The sequence below is a fragment of the Odontesthes bonariensis genome, chromosome 2, assembly GCF_027942865.1.
Source record: "Odontesthes bonariensis isolate fOdoBon6 chromosome 2, fOdoBon6.hap1, whole genome shotgun sequence".
In the NCBI taxonomy this organism is placed as follows: Eukaryota; Metazoa; Chordata; class Actinopteri; order Atheriniformes; family Atherinopsidae; genus Odontesthes; species Odontesthes bonariensis.
The window spans coordinates 20,011,888-20,026,787 of record NC_134507.1 but is presented as its reverse complement, the minus strand read 5'-3'; the positions used below and the strand labels follow the sequence as shown (position 1 = coordinate 20,026,787).

The 14,900-nt window shown below is 39.4% G+C and overlaps 1 protein-coding gene across 1 annotated transcript in view; it reads left to right on the top strand.

The window, feature by feature from the left end:
- The first annotated feature begins 4,459 nt into the window (after positions 1-4,459).
- The window catches only part of chrm3a (cholinergic receptor, muscarinic 3a), an 86,053-nt gene continuing 75,612 nt past the window's right edge, over positions 4,460-14,900 (top strand). The window contains exon 1 of the mRNA XM_075484819.1: positions 4,460-4,635. The gene's annotated coding sequence lies outside the window, so the exon portion shown is untranslated. The remainder of the gene's footprint in view (positions 4,636-14,900) is intronic.

Sequence of the window (14,900 nt, the reverse complement as noted above, 5' to 3'; positions counted from 1 at the left end):
GCCCAGAGTTTTCTTGTAAATTAACCACTGAGACTCAAACGCACCCATTTGGATGCACTGCAATCCGTGGTTGTGTTTGGAATGATCTCTGCATATGATAATTTTTTGGGGTAGTTATTAAGGGTGCTTAGTGCATTAATAAGAAAAATGTGACATTTTGTGTAGCAATTTTCACTTTGAAGAGCTTTCATTTCTGAAGGACTGAGAATCCCTCTGAAAGGCTTTATGGCAAAATACGTTCCGCAGGGAGACGGAGTGAGCCTACTTGTATATTCAACTAACAGCTTGCTAAAGGATGGGGATGACAGTGGAGATGACAAGTCAGGCTATGATCAAGGTCAGCGATGAAATGTCAAAAGAAAAGCAAAAGAATTCTGTTGGCAGTGATAGGATTAGTTGTTTTATTCATGTTTTAAGGGGGATGAACGGTTGACTGCAAAAGGGAAAATGCTGGATCAAATATGTGTGGGTGAGGTACGAAATACGAAACAAAATTAGAGGTTGGAGGAAACAGAAAAAAGAAATATTGTGGAGCTGGGATTGGTGGATAATTCAACACATTGTTTGTATTCATATGCTAATATCTTATTGCACCTCTCAAGAAAGGACGCAGTCACATTGACACTCTCACAGTGAAATCTTCCCAAGGGTGTTGGCTTGAAATAATTTTTATACACACATACACAGTTTGGAAATTGAAAAGCCCCCCCAGATAATCAAAGAATGATGGTATTCGTCATATCATCCACACCAGTGCCCAGCCTCCAACGAAACATGGGAATACATACTGTGGCATTTCCTTTTTTAAATTTTTTTTTTTTATTTACAAATGAAGCTTGTGTTCATCTTAGCGTTTATGTAAAAATTAGGTAATTAGCTCTTATTGGTAGCAATTCACTAACCACTGCAAATGTGTTTATCAGGCATATTTGCCAACATAAGGTTTTAAGGTTTTATGTACGTCTAATTTAGAGATATTGGTGAGAAATACTGTATCAGCAGGCAATATTTTCTCAGAGTGCAGTACTTAAAGCTGCCGTTGGCAGGTTTTCAAAATTGCGAGTCTAAAGTCGGAAAATTCGAACTGATACAACTTTCAGGTCCCTCCCCCAACCTCTACCAAGCTCCAAGCTCCAAACCCCACCCCCCAAACCCCTCCCCCTCTGTGGACGAGGTTGTGCACGTGAGTTCAAACCAGTGTGCGCGCACACAAGCTGGGGCAGACTCACGCTCAACGTGATTGGTTAAAAACAGCCGGGAGCGCTCGGTTTTTGCAAGCACGATTACAGGCTTCAGAGGGAGCTACAGAATTCGGGATTTTTCCTAAACAGCCTATTTAATATTCTACTTCCAGAATCCCATGACAGTTCAAGCTAATATGACTAAAAAAAAGTTGCCGACGGTAGCTTTAATAAAATATTTTTTCTTATGGAATATTGCACGATTGAAGCATATATATATATTTGTTTTCATGTTGTAAACTTTGTTCTTTTTGTACTGAAGCACTTTTGCCTGATCTTAGCGATTTGGTTTCCTTTAATTTCTTCCCCGTCAAATGTTAATACCAAGTTCAGTCAACCAAAACCTAATTAATTTCTTTTCTCACATCTTCCCATACTGGATTTCTTTTCAGGGTTCTGGAATTAAAGCCCCAATTAAATTGTTTAAATCCTACATTTTACTGAAAACAGACCACACTTGAGATGTTAATATTAAGAATTTCTGCTGCTGCTGCTGCAAAAAGAGAATTTCTTTCTCTCTTTTTTATTTTTATTTTTAACTTTTACATTTTCTTTGGGACTTTTAACTCCCGACCATGCAATAAACACCTTCTTTGGGCTCATTTCAGTTTGACTGAGTTGAAGTGGAAAACTGTCCTATAGTCTAATGAGTCAAAATTTGAAATAACATTAGGACATTGTGTATGTCTGATCCTCTGGGGCCAAAGTGAAGAGGGATTATATCAGCTGGCATCTCTGACGGTATGGACGTACAATGGCACCTGTACATGTATATATTAGTTTTTATATGTTGTCTTCATGTTTATTTGACAGCTGATATTTATCTCTGAGAAGCTTTGGATTGGATATGATCAAAATGAGCTTAGGTACTTCTAAAAAGACCCAGACCACTACAGGTTGCCTAAAGGAAGTTATTGACAGCACGATTCAGTGGAACAACTATTAACAGCCTTAAACCTGTTCATGTCAGTCACTTTGTATTGAATTCATTGATTTGGAGCTTGAAATAATTAATTTAGGACATTTGCCTTTAGTGGTGAGACTACAGCAAGGTATTTTCCCCAAGATGCTATATAAAGGGGAATTTTATCATTCAGATAGATTTCTTTCATGGTGTTTTCATGCCTTATTTATCATCGTCAGTGTAACCACCATGAAAAAAAAAGCTGTGAGCATTTTCGAAAAACAAGAACTGGCAATGAAGAAGAATCCTGTCTGCTATGATTGATCCTTAAAGGAAGCTGTTGGATCAAATGTAGATTATGTTTAAGATATTCATCCAAAAAGAGAGTTCCTGATTCTCATCTTATTGTGTTTATTTCAGAAAAAATAAATGCTCATGGATAATTTTTATGGGCTGAGCATGCCTGAAGATCTTTTTGTCAGAATGTCTTTAGAACCTCAAACCTTTCAGTTGAAAGCAAATATTTGTTTGGACATTATAAAAGAAATACATGATCACAGTGTTTCCAGAGAATCTCTCTAATCAGGTTTTTTGTAGACACTTTTCAGAGAGGAAGTTTATGGAAGAGGCCATGATGAAGGGAAAAATGGTCTCTGCAGACCAGTGGACTACAGTTACTTTGTTAACAGTGTGTTCATGCAGTTCTTGAGGAATCAGACAGTGTGAAATTGCAGGATGGTGAATGTTGAGGCTCAGCTTAGAGTTTCTGTTTATCGAGGCCCACTTAACAGGTGTGCTAGACAAGAACCACAGGTTCTCTTTACTTGTTTATTATCTATGATTTATCCTGGATCTTAAGTGGATATGCATGACACATTGTTTCAACACAATGTCTATACAATAGGTATGATAAACATAATGCTCTGATTATTGTGCTTTAAGTCATAATTGCATATATTGCCTTGTCTCAGCTCTGACAGACTTCATCATAAAGTAAAATAAGTGACTTTGTGTCAGTATTTGCACTTATTTTGCCTTGATTATTTGTCTCTTGTTTCACATTGCTTCTGCACAAAATTGCAAGATTCTTTCAGTACTTGCAGATAAACGGATATCCGCGGGGTAGTAGGAGAGTACACAGCACAGCCAATTTGAACTCAAGACCATTAACTAACAAGATCAGCAACTTTCTATCTTTCTCATCAACTTGCAACAGACACAGTGTTACATAAGCCTCCACACACATACTATACAGACTAACATCCAGATAGAAAGAACTGGTTCTCCCCTCACAGGATGCAAACAAGCTCCTTATGGGAAAGTACACACAGCCACTATGTTAAACCAGCCTGAAAGGCATTAGGTTGATGAGAGAACTGCAAATGTTGGAGGAAGTCGGCACAATATCCTATCCATGTTTCTTACCATTCTGTGTTTTCATAGGACTGTTACCCGTTCATTGCATGCAACAGGAAATGTGGTCCCAGGGTCTGCACTAAGTCTAAGCAGGAAGCTTTTCATTCCATGTGTCCCTGCAGCCAGCCATCACTGGCTTCCAAATTCCTCCAAGGATTTCCACTCACTCCTTATTATTTTTGTTTATATGAAAATATTAAAACATTTGCTTTGGCTCCTCTAGTTACATGCAGACAAGTGTCATCACACTCTCCATACTGGGTGAACTCCATAGCTTTATTTCCATTTTGGGTGAACTAATAAAGTAAATTGAGGCTTTCTTGCTGCTCTACTTGTCCACTTTAATAAGTTTTTTTCTTTTGTATTTCTGTCTATGTATCTGTGTTTGTATCCTGACTCACTCTACTTCCTCAAACATATGCAGACCGATAATTTGCACATGCATACTGTTTTATTTTTTAGACATAATAATTGCTGGTAAAGAAGTATAAACATTCCGATGGAACCAAAGTTGTATCTGAAAAAAAAACACAAATATGAATTGATTGTACAAAAAGGAAAAGTGGCTCAATCTAAAATGTAAAATGAATATTTCATACAGAATTAAACGGCTATAAATGACAACCTCGCGAATAAACTTATTTTACAGATAGAGCTGAAATGATAGAAGCTCTCATACATGTTTACCGGTTTAATCTGCCGGTGTGAACTCTGACCCCCTCTACGTCCCAAGAGATAATGTCCATGAATGAATCTTAAGCTTTTTTTATTCGACGGGTGTGCCACCTGCCGGTGCGTCACGGCTCCTTCGTCCAATCCTGACGCAGAGACTCTCCGTGCGCCCTTGGAGATCCCACGATGCTCCTCACATCGCCGCCCAATCCGTGGAATCCGTAACAGTGGAAGGCGGCGAAATGTGTTAGTTGCGTCCAGTAAGCGCTTCAGAGGTGACAAGCTTGGACTGTCGTACATCTGCTGAGCCAAACATGGACCCATGAGAAGTTTGACTGGATTGTCATTTCCCCCCATCTACTGGTGCTGAGTTTGACTGCGCGCATCAATAATTGACATGAGGTAGGTGAATAAAGAGAAAAACTGAAAGTTATGAAAATATCTAGTGAAAGTGATTTGCTTAGTAAACTACACACAGAAACGATTTAAAGGTGTTTTAATGTGGCGCGTTTTGGCGTAGCCTACAACGGTGCACTGAAAAGTTGCAGAGAAATCCGATGTAATATAAACATATCCTTAAAACGAGCGTGTCCAGTGTAAAGGAAGCTTGCGTAAGACGTTCTTTTATTTCATTTGAAGTTTGGCAAACAAGTGCGGCGGCTGTTCCCCCGCTGTCCGGCTCAGCATCCCTGCCCAGCCCTCAGCTCCATTCTTCTGATGCCGCTCCGAAAAGACGACGTGGCTCTAGCGTTATGCTCACATGAAGTTGTATGAAAGCACGAAAATAACCTGTAATCTCTTACTCGAATTCGTCAAAGGGAAAGTTTCTCAAATCTTAGATAAAACACTGTCTCGAAAAGTTGAGTGTTCTCCGACTCATGCAGCCTATATAATTATTTCGGTGATAACGGGAAACCAAATTAATCGTGTCCTTACATGGCAAGTTGAAGGCTTTCATGAATTAGATTGAATGTTTATTTATGAAGGCCTTAGATGGAAATGTGGAGGAATGTTCTGTCTGAGTGACCAGGGGATACTCTGACATTGTGCTGCATAATGAGTGAGAGCAGAGGGAATGGCATCTGTGCCCTGGTGCAAATATTTTCCTTTTGGGCTGCAGTAATTCATCATCACAGGAGCCAGAGCGTGAGTTTGACATTACAGTGGTTGTTTATGAATCACAAACTATTCACCATGACTGTGAACCTCTATAGTTTCACATTTTATTATGTTGCTTATATCAACAGAACCAGGGTGTTTTTGTGTCAATATGTCAACAAAAGCCCTGCTGGAGAACATATACATATATCTGTCTTGGTGAATGGATTATCTGTTGACACTCCACTGCCTCATGTGTGGAGAGATATAGCAGAAGACGTTCAGAAAAAAAAAAAGAAATCGTGAAAGAGGCAGAGAAAGAAAGGTGAGCAGCAATAGAGCTTTCATGGAGTGATGTATTGTTTGAGCCCCGGTCAATAATATATTTTTTAAGGATTTCTTCTTTTGATAGATGGTTTTGCTGTGCACAATGGTACCATCTTATTGATCATGGTTATGACTTTCCCAAATGGGTAGTGGGTGGAAGATAGTACACTGATTGCACTGACCCCGGTGACGGAGGTCTGAATGGCGCCAAGTGCGATGAAAATGTCTTTGCTTTTTACCTTCTGCTGTACCTGTTGTTCTGCGTGGGTGATGCCTTGGCAGACTGCACCGACGTCGAGGCTTCCACGCACTGCAGATACACAGGATTTTGTATCGAGTGGGACACAAAGTCATTAGCAGAATTTTAGGCTTGCTCTCTCTTTATTTCAGTCTTTGTGCCAAGTAAAGCCTTTTATCTGCAGCTGTAGCTTCATATTAAAGGAAATCTCCTGAAATGTTGAACTGTTTGGTAGAATGACTATCAGCCATCCTATATAAAATCTCTTTCAGTGCTTAGACTGTTGAAAGTTTGATAGAGGTCTGAGGGAAAGCTTGACCTGCACAGTGGTCTCTTAGGAGAAAAAAATATAACAATACAAAATAAGCAATAGATGATACAAATCATGTAAGAATCAGACATTAGCCCTAAGAGTATAACCATCATGCTGCATTGTGGTCTTGCTGGCACCAGCAGGCTACTTTTAGAGCAGGCAGTAGGAGACAGTGATGGGTATTTTACAGGAGTCAGCTGGCCAAACAGACGGGCTAACTCCCCCATTGGGTTTCATTAGAGCTCATCTTGATGTTAAAGCCTGTTTAATCCACTTTCACGGCCATGCAGACCACAACAGAGCAAAGCACGGTGTCTATCTTTAGACGGCACACAGGCTGAAACTTTTTCATCTCAGCTCAATTATTAAAACAACAGCATGAAATTCCCCGTCATTGGCCTTTTAATGTTTCAGCTGAAAAGGCTCTCGGTGCGAAGTTTGTACCGCTGGTTTCCTGCTTCAGATAGAGGGCTGTCAGTCACTGTCCGCTCAATTAACTTGTCCATAAGCAGCTGTGTTTATGCAGCCCTGCGCTCCCTCTCCTGTCTCCTCTCGTTCCTCCTGCAAGCACACTGCTGCCGGAGGGTGTGATTACAGTAAAGCCTATGAGGTGAGTGCTTTGCCTCTTTGTCTTTGTCTCCACTCTCTGGGCAGCTACTGTTGTTGTCCCACATTCATGGCGCCTGCTTTGCTTCAGAGACACAGTGCTGGAAAGACAAAGACAGACTTTAGCGTGACATCTTTTATTGTTTTGGCAGAAATGCTGCATATTTCATATGGTCATTTATTTTGATCATACAAAAGAGTTTGATCATAATTATATGGGCACCTTTGGCAAATAACATGCTATTGACACAACTTTTTTTTTTTCATCTTTCATGATTATCTAACTTGCAGAAATGGCGCCTCGTGAATGCAATTCATGCTTTTATAGCCAGTATAACATACCTCTTAAACTGACACTCACACTCCCTGACCTTTTACTAGTCATAACCTTAGTTGGGGAAGCCCCTAATTGGTGGCAATAGGGTATTAACTTCAGGGCTGTTAACAACACTGCTGCTCTGTTTACTTTAGGATATTGTGTACGTTCAGCACATAACAATCCACACACAAATCAGGATTAATGCAAGTGAGTTGCAGTTCGAGGGTCAGGTATTGGGCAGGAAATTAAAAGGCAGAGTGGAAGTCAACAACGGTTCAAGTACAGTGCGTCTTCTAGGTGGGCAAAAGTTCAAATCAGTTCGGTGTAAGTGTAAATGTTACTCTAACAAACAGCCTGCAGTACTGCAACAGACACCAGCATTTCCATACAGATGGTAAATGTCTAGCAAGCCCTGCTGCACTCCACTGCAATCTTTGCTCTGGGTTATTTTTTCCCCCATTTGCCTTTTTCAACATTCTTAGTTTTGTTTCAGTCAGTTTTTCACTTTCATTCATTGCCTCTGTCATGTGCCATTGCTTTTGCTCACACTGTCTCACTCTTTACTGCTTCCTTGACAAAGCAAATTTCCACATTCATGTTCAAATGACTGCTAGGTTTCAGTAATGTCTGTATTTTGTATGTTCTTAGCAATTAGGTCAATAAACATTACCAGCCATGATTTTCAGTGGAGGTTCCAAGGGATGGATTAAAGAGCAAAAGAGAGTTGAGGGAAAAAAAATGGAGCAAGACAATAGAGAATAGTAGCTCACTATTGGTATGTGCATACTACGGTGAGTCAAAAATATCTAAAAAAAGTCATTGGACAGTTGTTATCGGTACATGGGAGGAAAAAGAATGAGGATGATAGATGTTTTTGTTGCCTGAACCAGCCTCAAACCCTCAGTATTCAACTACTTTGTTCCAAATAATGTTGCCGTCATTGATGGCTGGTTTATTATTCTGCGTTAATGTAGTTTCACACAGCATTGATTACATAAAAGATTGTTTTATAGATTGACCTCCAAGATACATTTAACCCCCCTTCAATAGAACTCATATGCACTGAGATATCTACAGCAGCGCTGTGACATTGAGTTTGTGTAAAACTAACACATTTCTACAAGAATGTGCTCTTCCATAAACATTTTGAGGTAACTTGAGCTGAATGTTTGGTCGTCTTAATAAACTCTGTGGTTGGCGGCTGCATTCTTAAGTGTTAATGAGATAGCAATTGTTGCTGGCTTCACTTTCATAAGACTCTACAGATAATAATCTTGAAAATAGCCAGTACAAGATGTGTTTAAAGGGGCAGTGACTAGACACCTCTAAGTGTGGGTGAAGTGCTGCTGTGGATGAAGAGGAGGTGCAAGTAGGAGAGAAGAGAAGAAAAGAAAAAAAAAGTGAAACACTTCAGCAATGGGGGGGGGGGGGGGGTAAATGATTAGAAAATTCAATCATAAATCACAATTTCAACTATTTAAAATTATTGATTCCTTTTTTATTTAAACTGTACAACCAACTTGGACTTTTAAAACATATTGCCTTACACACAAAGGATGGTTGTTTCTTAACATGAAGGCAAAACTATAATCCAGGCAATTTGCATTTATGACTGCAGCAAGACAATAATGTCTGTAAGTGGGATATTTCATTGAATTTTCAAACTGCATGAATCCAAATGATACCACATTTACATGACAATAGTGTCATGGTTAGTGCTTTTATACATAGACACGGTTTGATACATGTAATGTGCAATAAAATTATATATATATATAATATAATGGAAATAATTTATTATTTGACATGAGGGCTTCTTGTAACAGATGTTGTAGATCTACATAAACAGATATTGGTGTGGACAAACAAGCAGCTCTTCTAATTAAAGAAACACTTCTTCAGCTCTTGAATGCTCTCTCCAGTGTGCATACCGTACAATCTGACCATGTGCAGGTAACAAAACCTGAAAAATAAGTGAGAGACACGCTCAGATAGACACTTCCTCAAAAATGTTCTGCATGGTAATTAAGCAGTAACTATCCAGTCATGATTTGTGGCTTGTATGAAACTGTAAAAAGGCACAGTTGATTTGGATTTTGTATCAAGATGAGAAAAAGAAGAAATAAAGGCAAGATCTGAGTGACTTTGAAAGATGGTTCGTGCCCATGGCAGTGACGACAGGCTCATCGGTCACAAAGATGGATTTAAGTGGCACGCACATTAAATACATGGAATCCTTAAATAGGGTTGGAAATTGTGTTCGACAGAGCAGATTTGATGTCTGTTGTGCTCGTGCATTAGTGCAGTATGGAGGGAGAAATAGACGGCTGTCAATGCAGGACTTGATCAGACTTTGTTAGTAAGACCAGTCCACAGACACTTACACAGTGAAGGGCATTAAAGTGGGGTTACAGTGCAGAAAACAACATTCCAAAGATCAGGACCTACCAACATAGATGTAGGGAATATGGTTAGAATATGGTTGAATCTTTGATTCCCCATGTTTATATTAGGTGAATATTTGACCCTGATGGTGAAGAAAAATAGTGGCTCTATTAATACTATGGGTCCAGTTGTCCCCTTAAATAAAAGTGCCACTTCAAATCAGTACAAAGTAGATCTGGTTGATGCTTTGAAGACACAGCTCTTTTCTGAAGGTAGTGGCCTCCTTTAAGATGAAAATGTTCCCATTCATATAGATCACAAAGGGCCGGTGATTGGTTTGATGAAAGTGATGTGAATCACATGCTGTGATGTCCGTCTCTGGCTGTTGGATCAAACCTTACTGGACACCTGTGGGCTATTTTGGATTTACAACTTGAGACAATGCTATCAATATTATAGAACAAACTAAATGAGGGAGTATCATTAGGGAGAATGGTGCTCATCCTCTCAGTACACACAGGTTTTATCTTCCTGCACAAATATGCCCCCTCCCCCCATTTGTGTGGCTTAGTGTGCGCAGGCATATATATTCTTGGATCTGTAAGGATATCTTTTCATTTACGGTGTGGGGTGATTGCATATAAATTCTCCTAAGCTAATGTCAAAACAAGAGTCCTCTAAATCAGAACTAAATTGAAAGTCTTCAAAGTCAAATAATTCCAGTATAAAGTTAGATTAGATTCTGCTTTATGATTTGGTTCTTGTCAGATTGAGTCAGTATGCAAGTCCCTTTTAAGATTCTGCCGAGAAATGTTTTGCCCATCAGATCTGAAAAATGTCGGTTGGACCTTTTGTCATTACCTCCATTTGTTTGTTTCTGTCTGACTCCCTCCCGCTTTTGTAATACAGTTCATCTAGCACATTTCAGCTGAGACAAATTGTATGCCAGGCATGCAGTTTGAGAGTACATCCTGGCTAAATCACATTTTTTACATTTGTAATGGTCCATCTCCAAGTCATGACGGAGGCTGGAGGGAGGTGAAGAGCTAACATAGAGTAACTGATTTAATCTTTGCGACTTTCTTGTTTTGATTGTGTTTTTCCACAGTAGGAAAAAAGACTGTGACTTAAAAGAGAATGAACCATGTCATATTTGCAATGGCCCTGAGCTGCAAAAGACAACATCATTTTATAAAACACAACATTAAGAAAAACAACAAACAGAAAGGACAACCCAATTTCATAACATAACGTTTCAGAAAACCAATAAAAGCTGAAAAAAAGATTTTAGAAAACATTACAGGATTTCATGAAGACGGGGAAAAAAATCTCAAATAACTCTCAGAAAACACAACTGCAAGGGTTGTGTTAGAAAGCCAAATTAGTGTCTTAGTGAGCGATGATGAGCCGAATGTCAGAGTTGTCAGTGTCAGTTGGCCTGGCTAGATCACCATGGTAACTTTGTCACTCAACATAGTAACTTTACATGGTTCATAAAAATCAATCATTCAACCGTCATCTTCAAATGTCAACCGGTGTCAACATTTAGATGTTAATGAAATGTTGGTAAACATGTAAACAAGTAACCTAACCTAACCCAACCCAACATATCACCCAGCTCCTGGTGCAGGCCATGGTCATCTCCCTCCTTGACTACTGCAACGCTCTCCTATCTGGTCTCCCGCCTGTGCTGTGAAACCACTACAGATAGTTCAGAACGCGGCGGTGCGTCTGGTCTTCGGTCAGCCGAAAAGAGCACACATCACCCCTCTGTTCATTGAACTCCACTGGCTACCCTTAGCCACCCGCATCAAATTCAAGTCACTGATGTTAGCCTACAGAGTCCTTAATGGAACGTCTCCCATCTACTTGAATGCTCTTGCAAAGGCTTATGTCACAACTCGGTCACTCCGGTCGTCACAGGATTGTCGTCTAGCAGTGTCTACACCACCACAATCAGGACTATTTTCATGTGTGGTTCCACGGTGGTGGAATGACCTACCTAGCGCTACCAGAACAGGGGCGTCCCTGAATATCTTCGAGAAACTCTTGAAGACCCAGCTCTTCAGAGAGCATCTCCTATCCTAGCACTTACCCTGTACTTCCCTACCCCCTCTACTGCACTTTATCCTTCTGTACTTCCTTCTATGCCTGCACTCTGTCGCTACACTGTCCCCCCTGTCACCTCTGACAGAGTCTGACTAGTCGTTTCCTTCTATGTAGCTTATTGTTAGCTTTGATGTTAGCTGTAATGTTATATATTTTTTCAATTGTAAGTCGCTTTGGATAAAAGCATCTGCTAAAATGCATAAACATAAACATAAACATAAACATGCATTCTTTTTTTTTATGGAGAAGGTTTTAATCACGCTCTTGTCTTGTGTTCCAATAAGCTAACAAGTTATTCTATACTGCTTATATTGGATCTAACATTGTTTAGAAAATGAATTGGTCTAGGGCTGTGTTTCTCAATTCCGGACCTCGGGACCCACTGCTCTGCATGTTTTCGATGTTTCCCTCCTCCAGCACACCTGATTCAAATGAATGGCTCCTGATCAGGAAACTGCAGAGCTTGATGACAAGTTGATCAGGGAAACATCGAAAACATGCAGGGCAATGGGTCCAGAAGACCGGAATTGAGAAACACTGGCTAGGGCTATATGTCCGAAAATATCCAATCAATAGAAATTGTATTTTGATCTAATCCCTGACTAGTGTGATTTTTGCAATATTATGGGACAATGCAAGAGCTAAATGTATTTTATATCAAGTTAATAGTTTAAGTGCTTTATGTGTAGCCGTTGTGATAGAAATGGTAGGCATGTTATAACTTAGTAATTTGTGCGACTCAACAATTTTCTGACTGATTGCAGCAACTTTTTTCTTTCCGTCATGTTTTTCACAAGCTCTGCTTCTAATTTCTTTTGAAGAGTGAAATAAAATGTCAGGTGATTGGTATATTTTCTGTAGAAGAATTGTCAAATGATGTGTAAAATATCCATTTCATTTGTGCACATTTGGAATCCTGAGGAGGAAAGCCTGAATTAAGAAAGAAAGATCGTAGTAACTATCGTAGTACCTGATATTTCTGAAGAACATTTCAGAGAGCACATTTTAGAAGACACCATAACATTTCGGAAAAAACAACAACAACAAAACCAATATAGTTGCATTGAATTGGTTACATTTTTGAGATGCTGTTTTCTAAAAGGTTGTCACGGTTTCTCTTGCTCTCATGTTTCCTGAAATTTGTTTGCCTTTTCAGGAAAGTTATATTTTTGTTGATGTGTTTTGCATCTCGGAGCCAGTCGCTTCAACAAATGATGTCAGTTATACACTGATTTGCCTCTTTGTTTGAGAACTGACATCAACCTCATGCCTTTCACGCATTATGTCTGCTACTCTACCGTGCTGTTATTTCAAATGCATGAGGAGTTGGCCTTTTTTTCCACTCGTTCATTTAGCACCTGTTACACAATTAAAACAGAGAGTGATCTGATTCCAAACCAGAACTAATCACAAAATCCTTGAGGAGCAGCATGTAGCACAACAGAGAGCGAATGGGCTCTAATGAGATGATCATAGCTGTGGATGTAAAACAAGGACACTTTTAAAAGCATATTCACAATGTCATGCAGTTTCAAAGGATGAGTGAGAACTTATTCAAAGGGATTTGAAGTTGCTGATTAACGACTGTGCTAACCTTTTACAGTTAATACTCTGAATAGCTTCCACTTTAAGATTTGGCTTCTGTGCAAAGCATTTTTAAGCTTACCACACAATGTGTTTTGTAGTTTAAAATTCCGCTGTCCGTATCATTGCATCAATATACGCCGACTTCATAACACTACATGGTTTGTTATATTTAGAAATTTTGTTCCTGTATTTGTGTTGACTCTTGGTTGATAACAATATTCCAGGTTTTTTGAACAAATGTTCTGTCTTGGGTGCATGCAGGACACAAGCCAACCATATTAGTTGTGCTTATGAAGCCCTTCAGGATAACATCTTTTCTTTTTTGTCTCTCAAACGTACCATAAAGAATTTGAGCAGATGCTGCAGTCATGCTTTTGAGACCAAATATTGATCTTTGAAGTTACAGTTGGGACCAAGTCAATTGTTTACACAGCTGATTTTCATTACACCCATTCACCTAAATAATCCACTTCATCAGGTTTGTTTGTTCTGCCTGCTTGCTCAGTGATGCTTAAAGGTGACTGTTGGTGTAGCGTTATACCTGTCACAGCATCATCATCACCTTCAGCCAAGCAGCACAGTTTGATACACAAATTCAAGATAAAGATAAGTAAGCAACTCTATTGATGTGAATCTCTTGATATTTTCACCCTGTCGCAAGCTTAAGTGAGACAGTTTGTGTTACGCTTTAAGTGAGCCTGACCTACCGTCTCGAGAGTCTTTCTAATTCCAAGTTTGACTGACATTTGCAAAGAAACAGGGAGCTGTAGAACTTATACCAGGCTTGGGATAGATAGCAAACCTTCTGGCTAAACTATGTGGAGGAAAATTAATCTAAGCCAGCAAGATCCTCAGCCTCCAGGCACCTCACATTTACATGAGTCTAAAGAATGCTAGGGGATACAAATTGTTTGACTCCAATTTGCTATCTTGTCTGTGAATACCTAGAGGTGTTTGGGTCAATACTTTGTTATTCTGTGCAGCAAAGTTTATTCCTATTGGACAGGTTGAAGCTGAGGACAAAATTTGAGAAGATGGACACAGATGCATGCACATGCTGGGGGAAAAATGATTATTATTTTCTTTTGTCATGGCAAAAAGCAGACAACATCTGAGCACAATAAGGCAAAGAAAGAAAAACTGTCTTAACCCTCTGTAGTTTGCCCCATTGTATGTGTGTGCGTGTTTGTTTGTAGACTGGCAGTTCCTTTAATCTCTATTTATCTTTAAAGTGGGATAAATTATATCAGGTTATAATGCCAGTTTTAAATCTTTCTCTGGCCTCGTGATTAGGATAAAGGAAAGTTTTCCACGTGTCACTAAGAACCAAAGGCTGTTCAGTGTGGTCTTGCAGGAGCCATCTCTGAGTGATTTTAAGGTTGATGTCTCAAAAGTATTCATAACAATAACAATACAAATACGATGTGAATACTTTAGCGTGATTCTTATTCCTCTGTTGCACTGTGCATGCAGGTTTGATAAAAAGCTCACATACAGAAAAGGAACCTTTTAAACTGCAGCAAGAAAAAGCCAGGCAGAATGCAGTTACATTGCCAACTCCTGAATTTTAAGAAAAGAAAGACAGAATTTGCCAAAGTAACTCAAAAGGACATTTTTGATTCAGTCTCTTGAGTCAACCATCCCTTGGTGATGAGGGAGTGTCAGCTCCATGATTTGTGGATAGA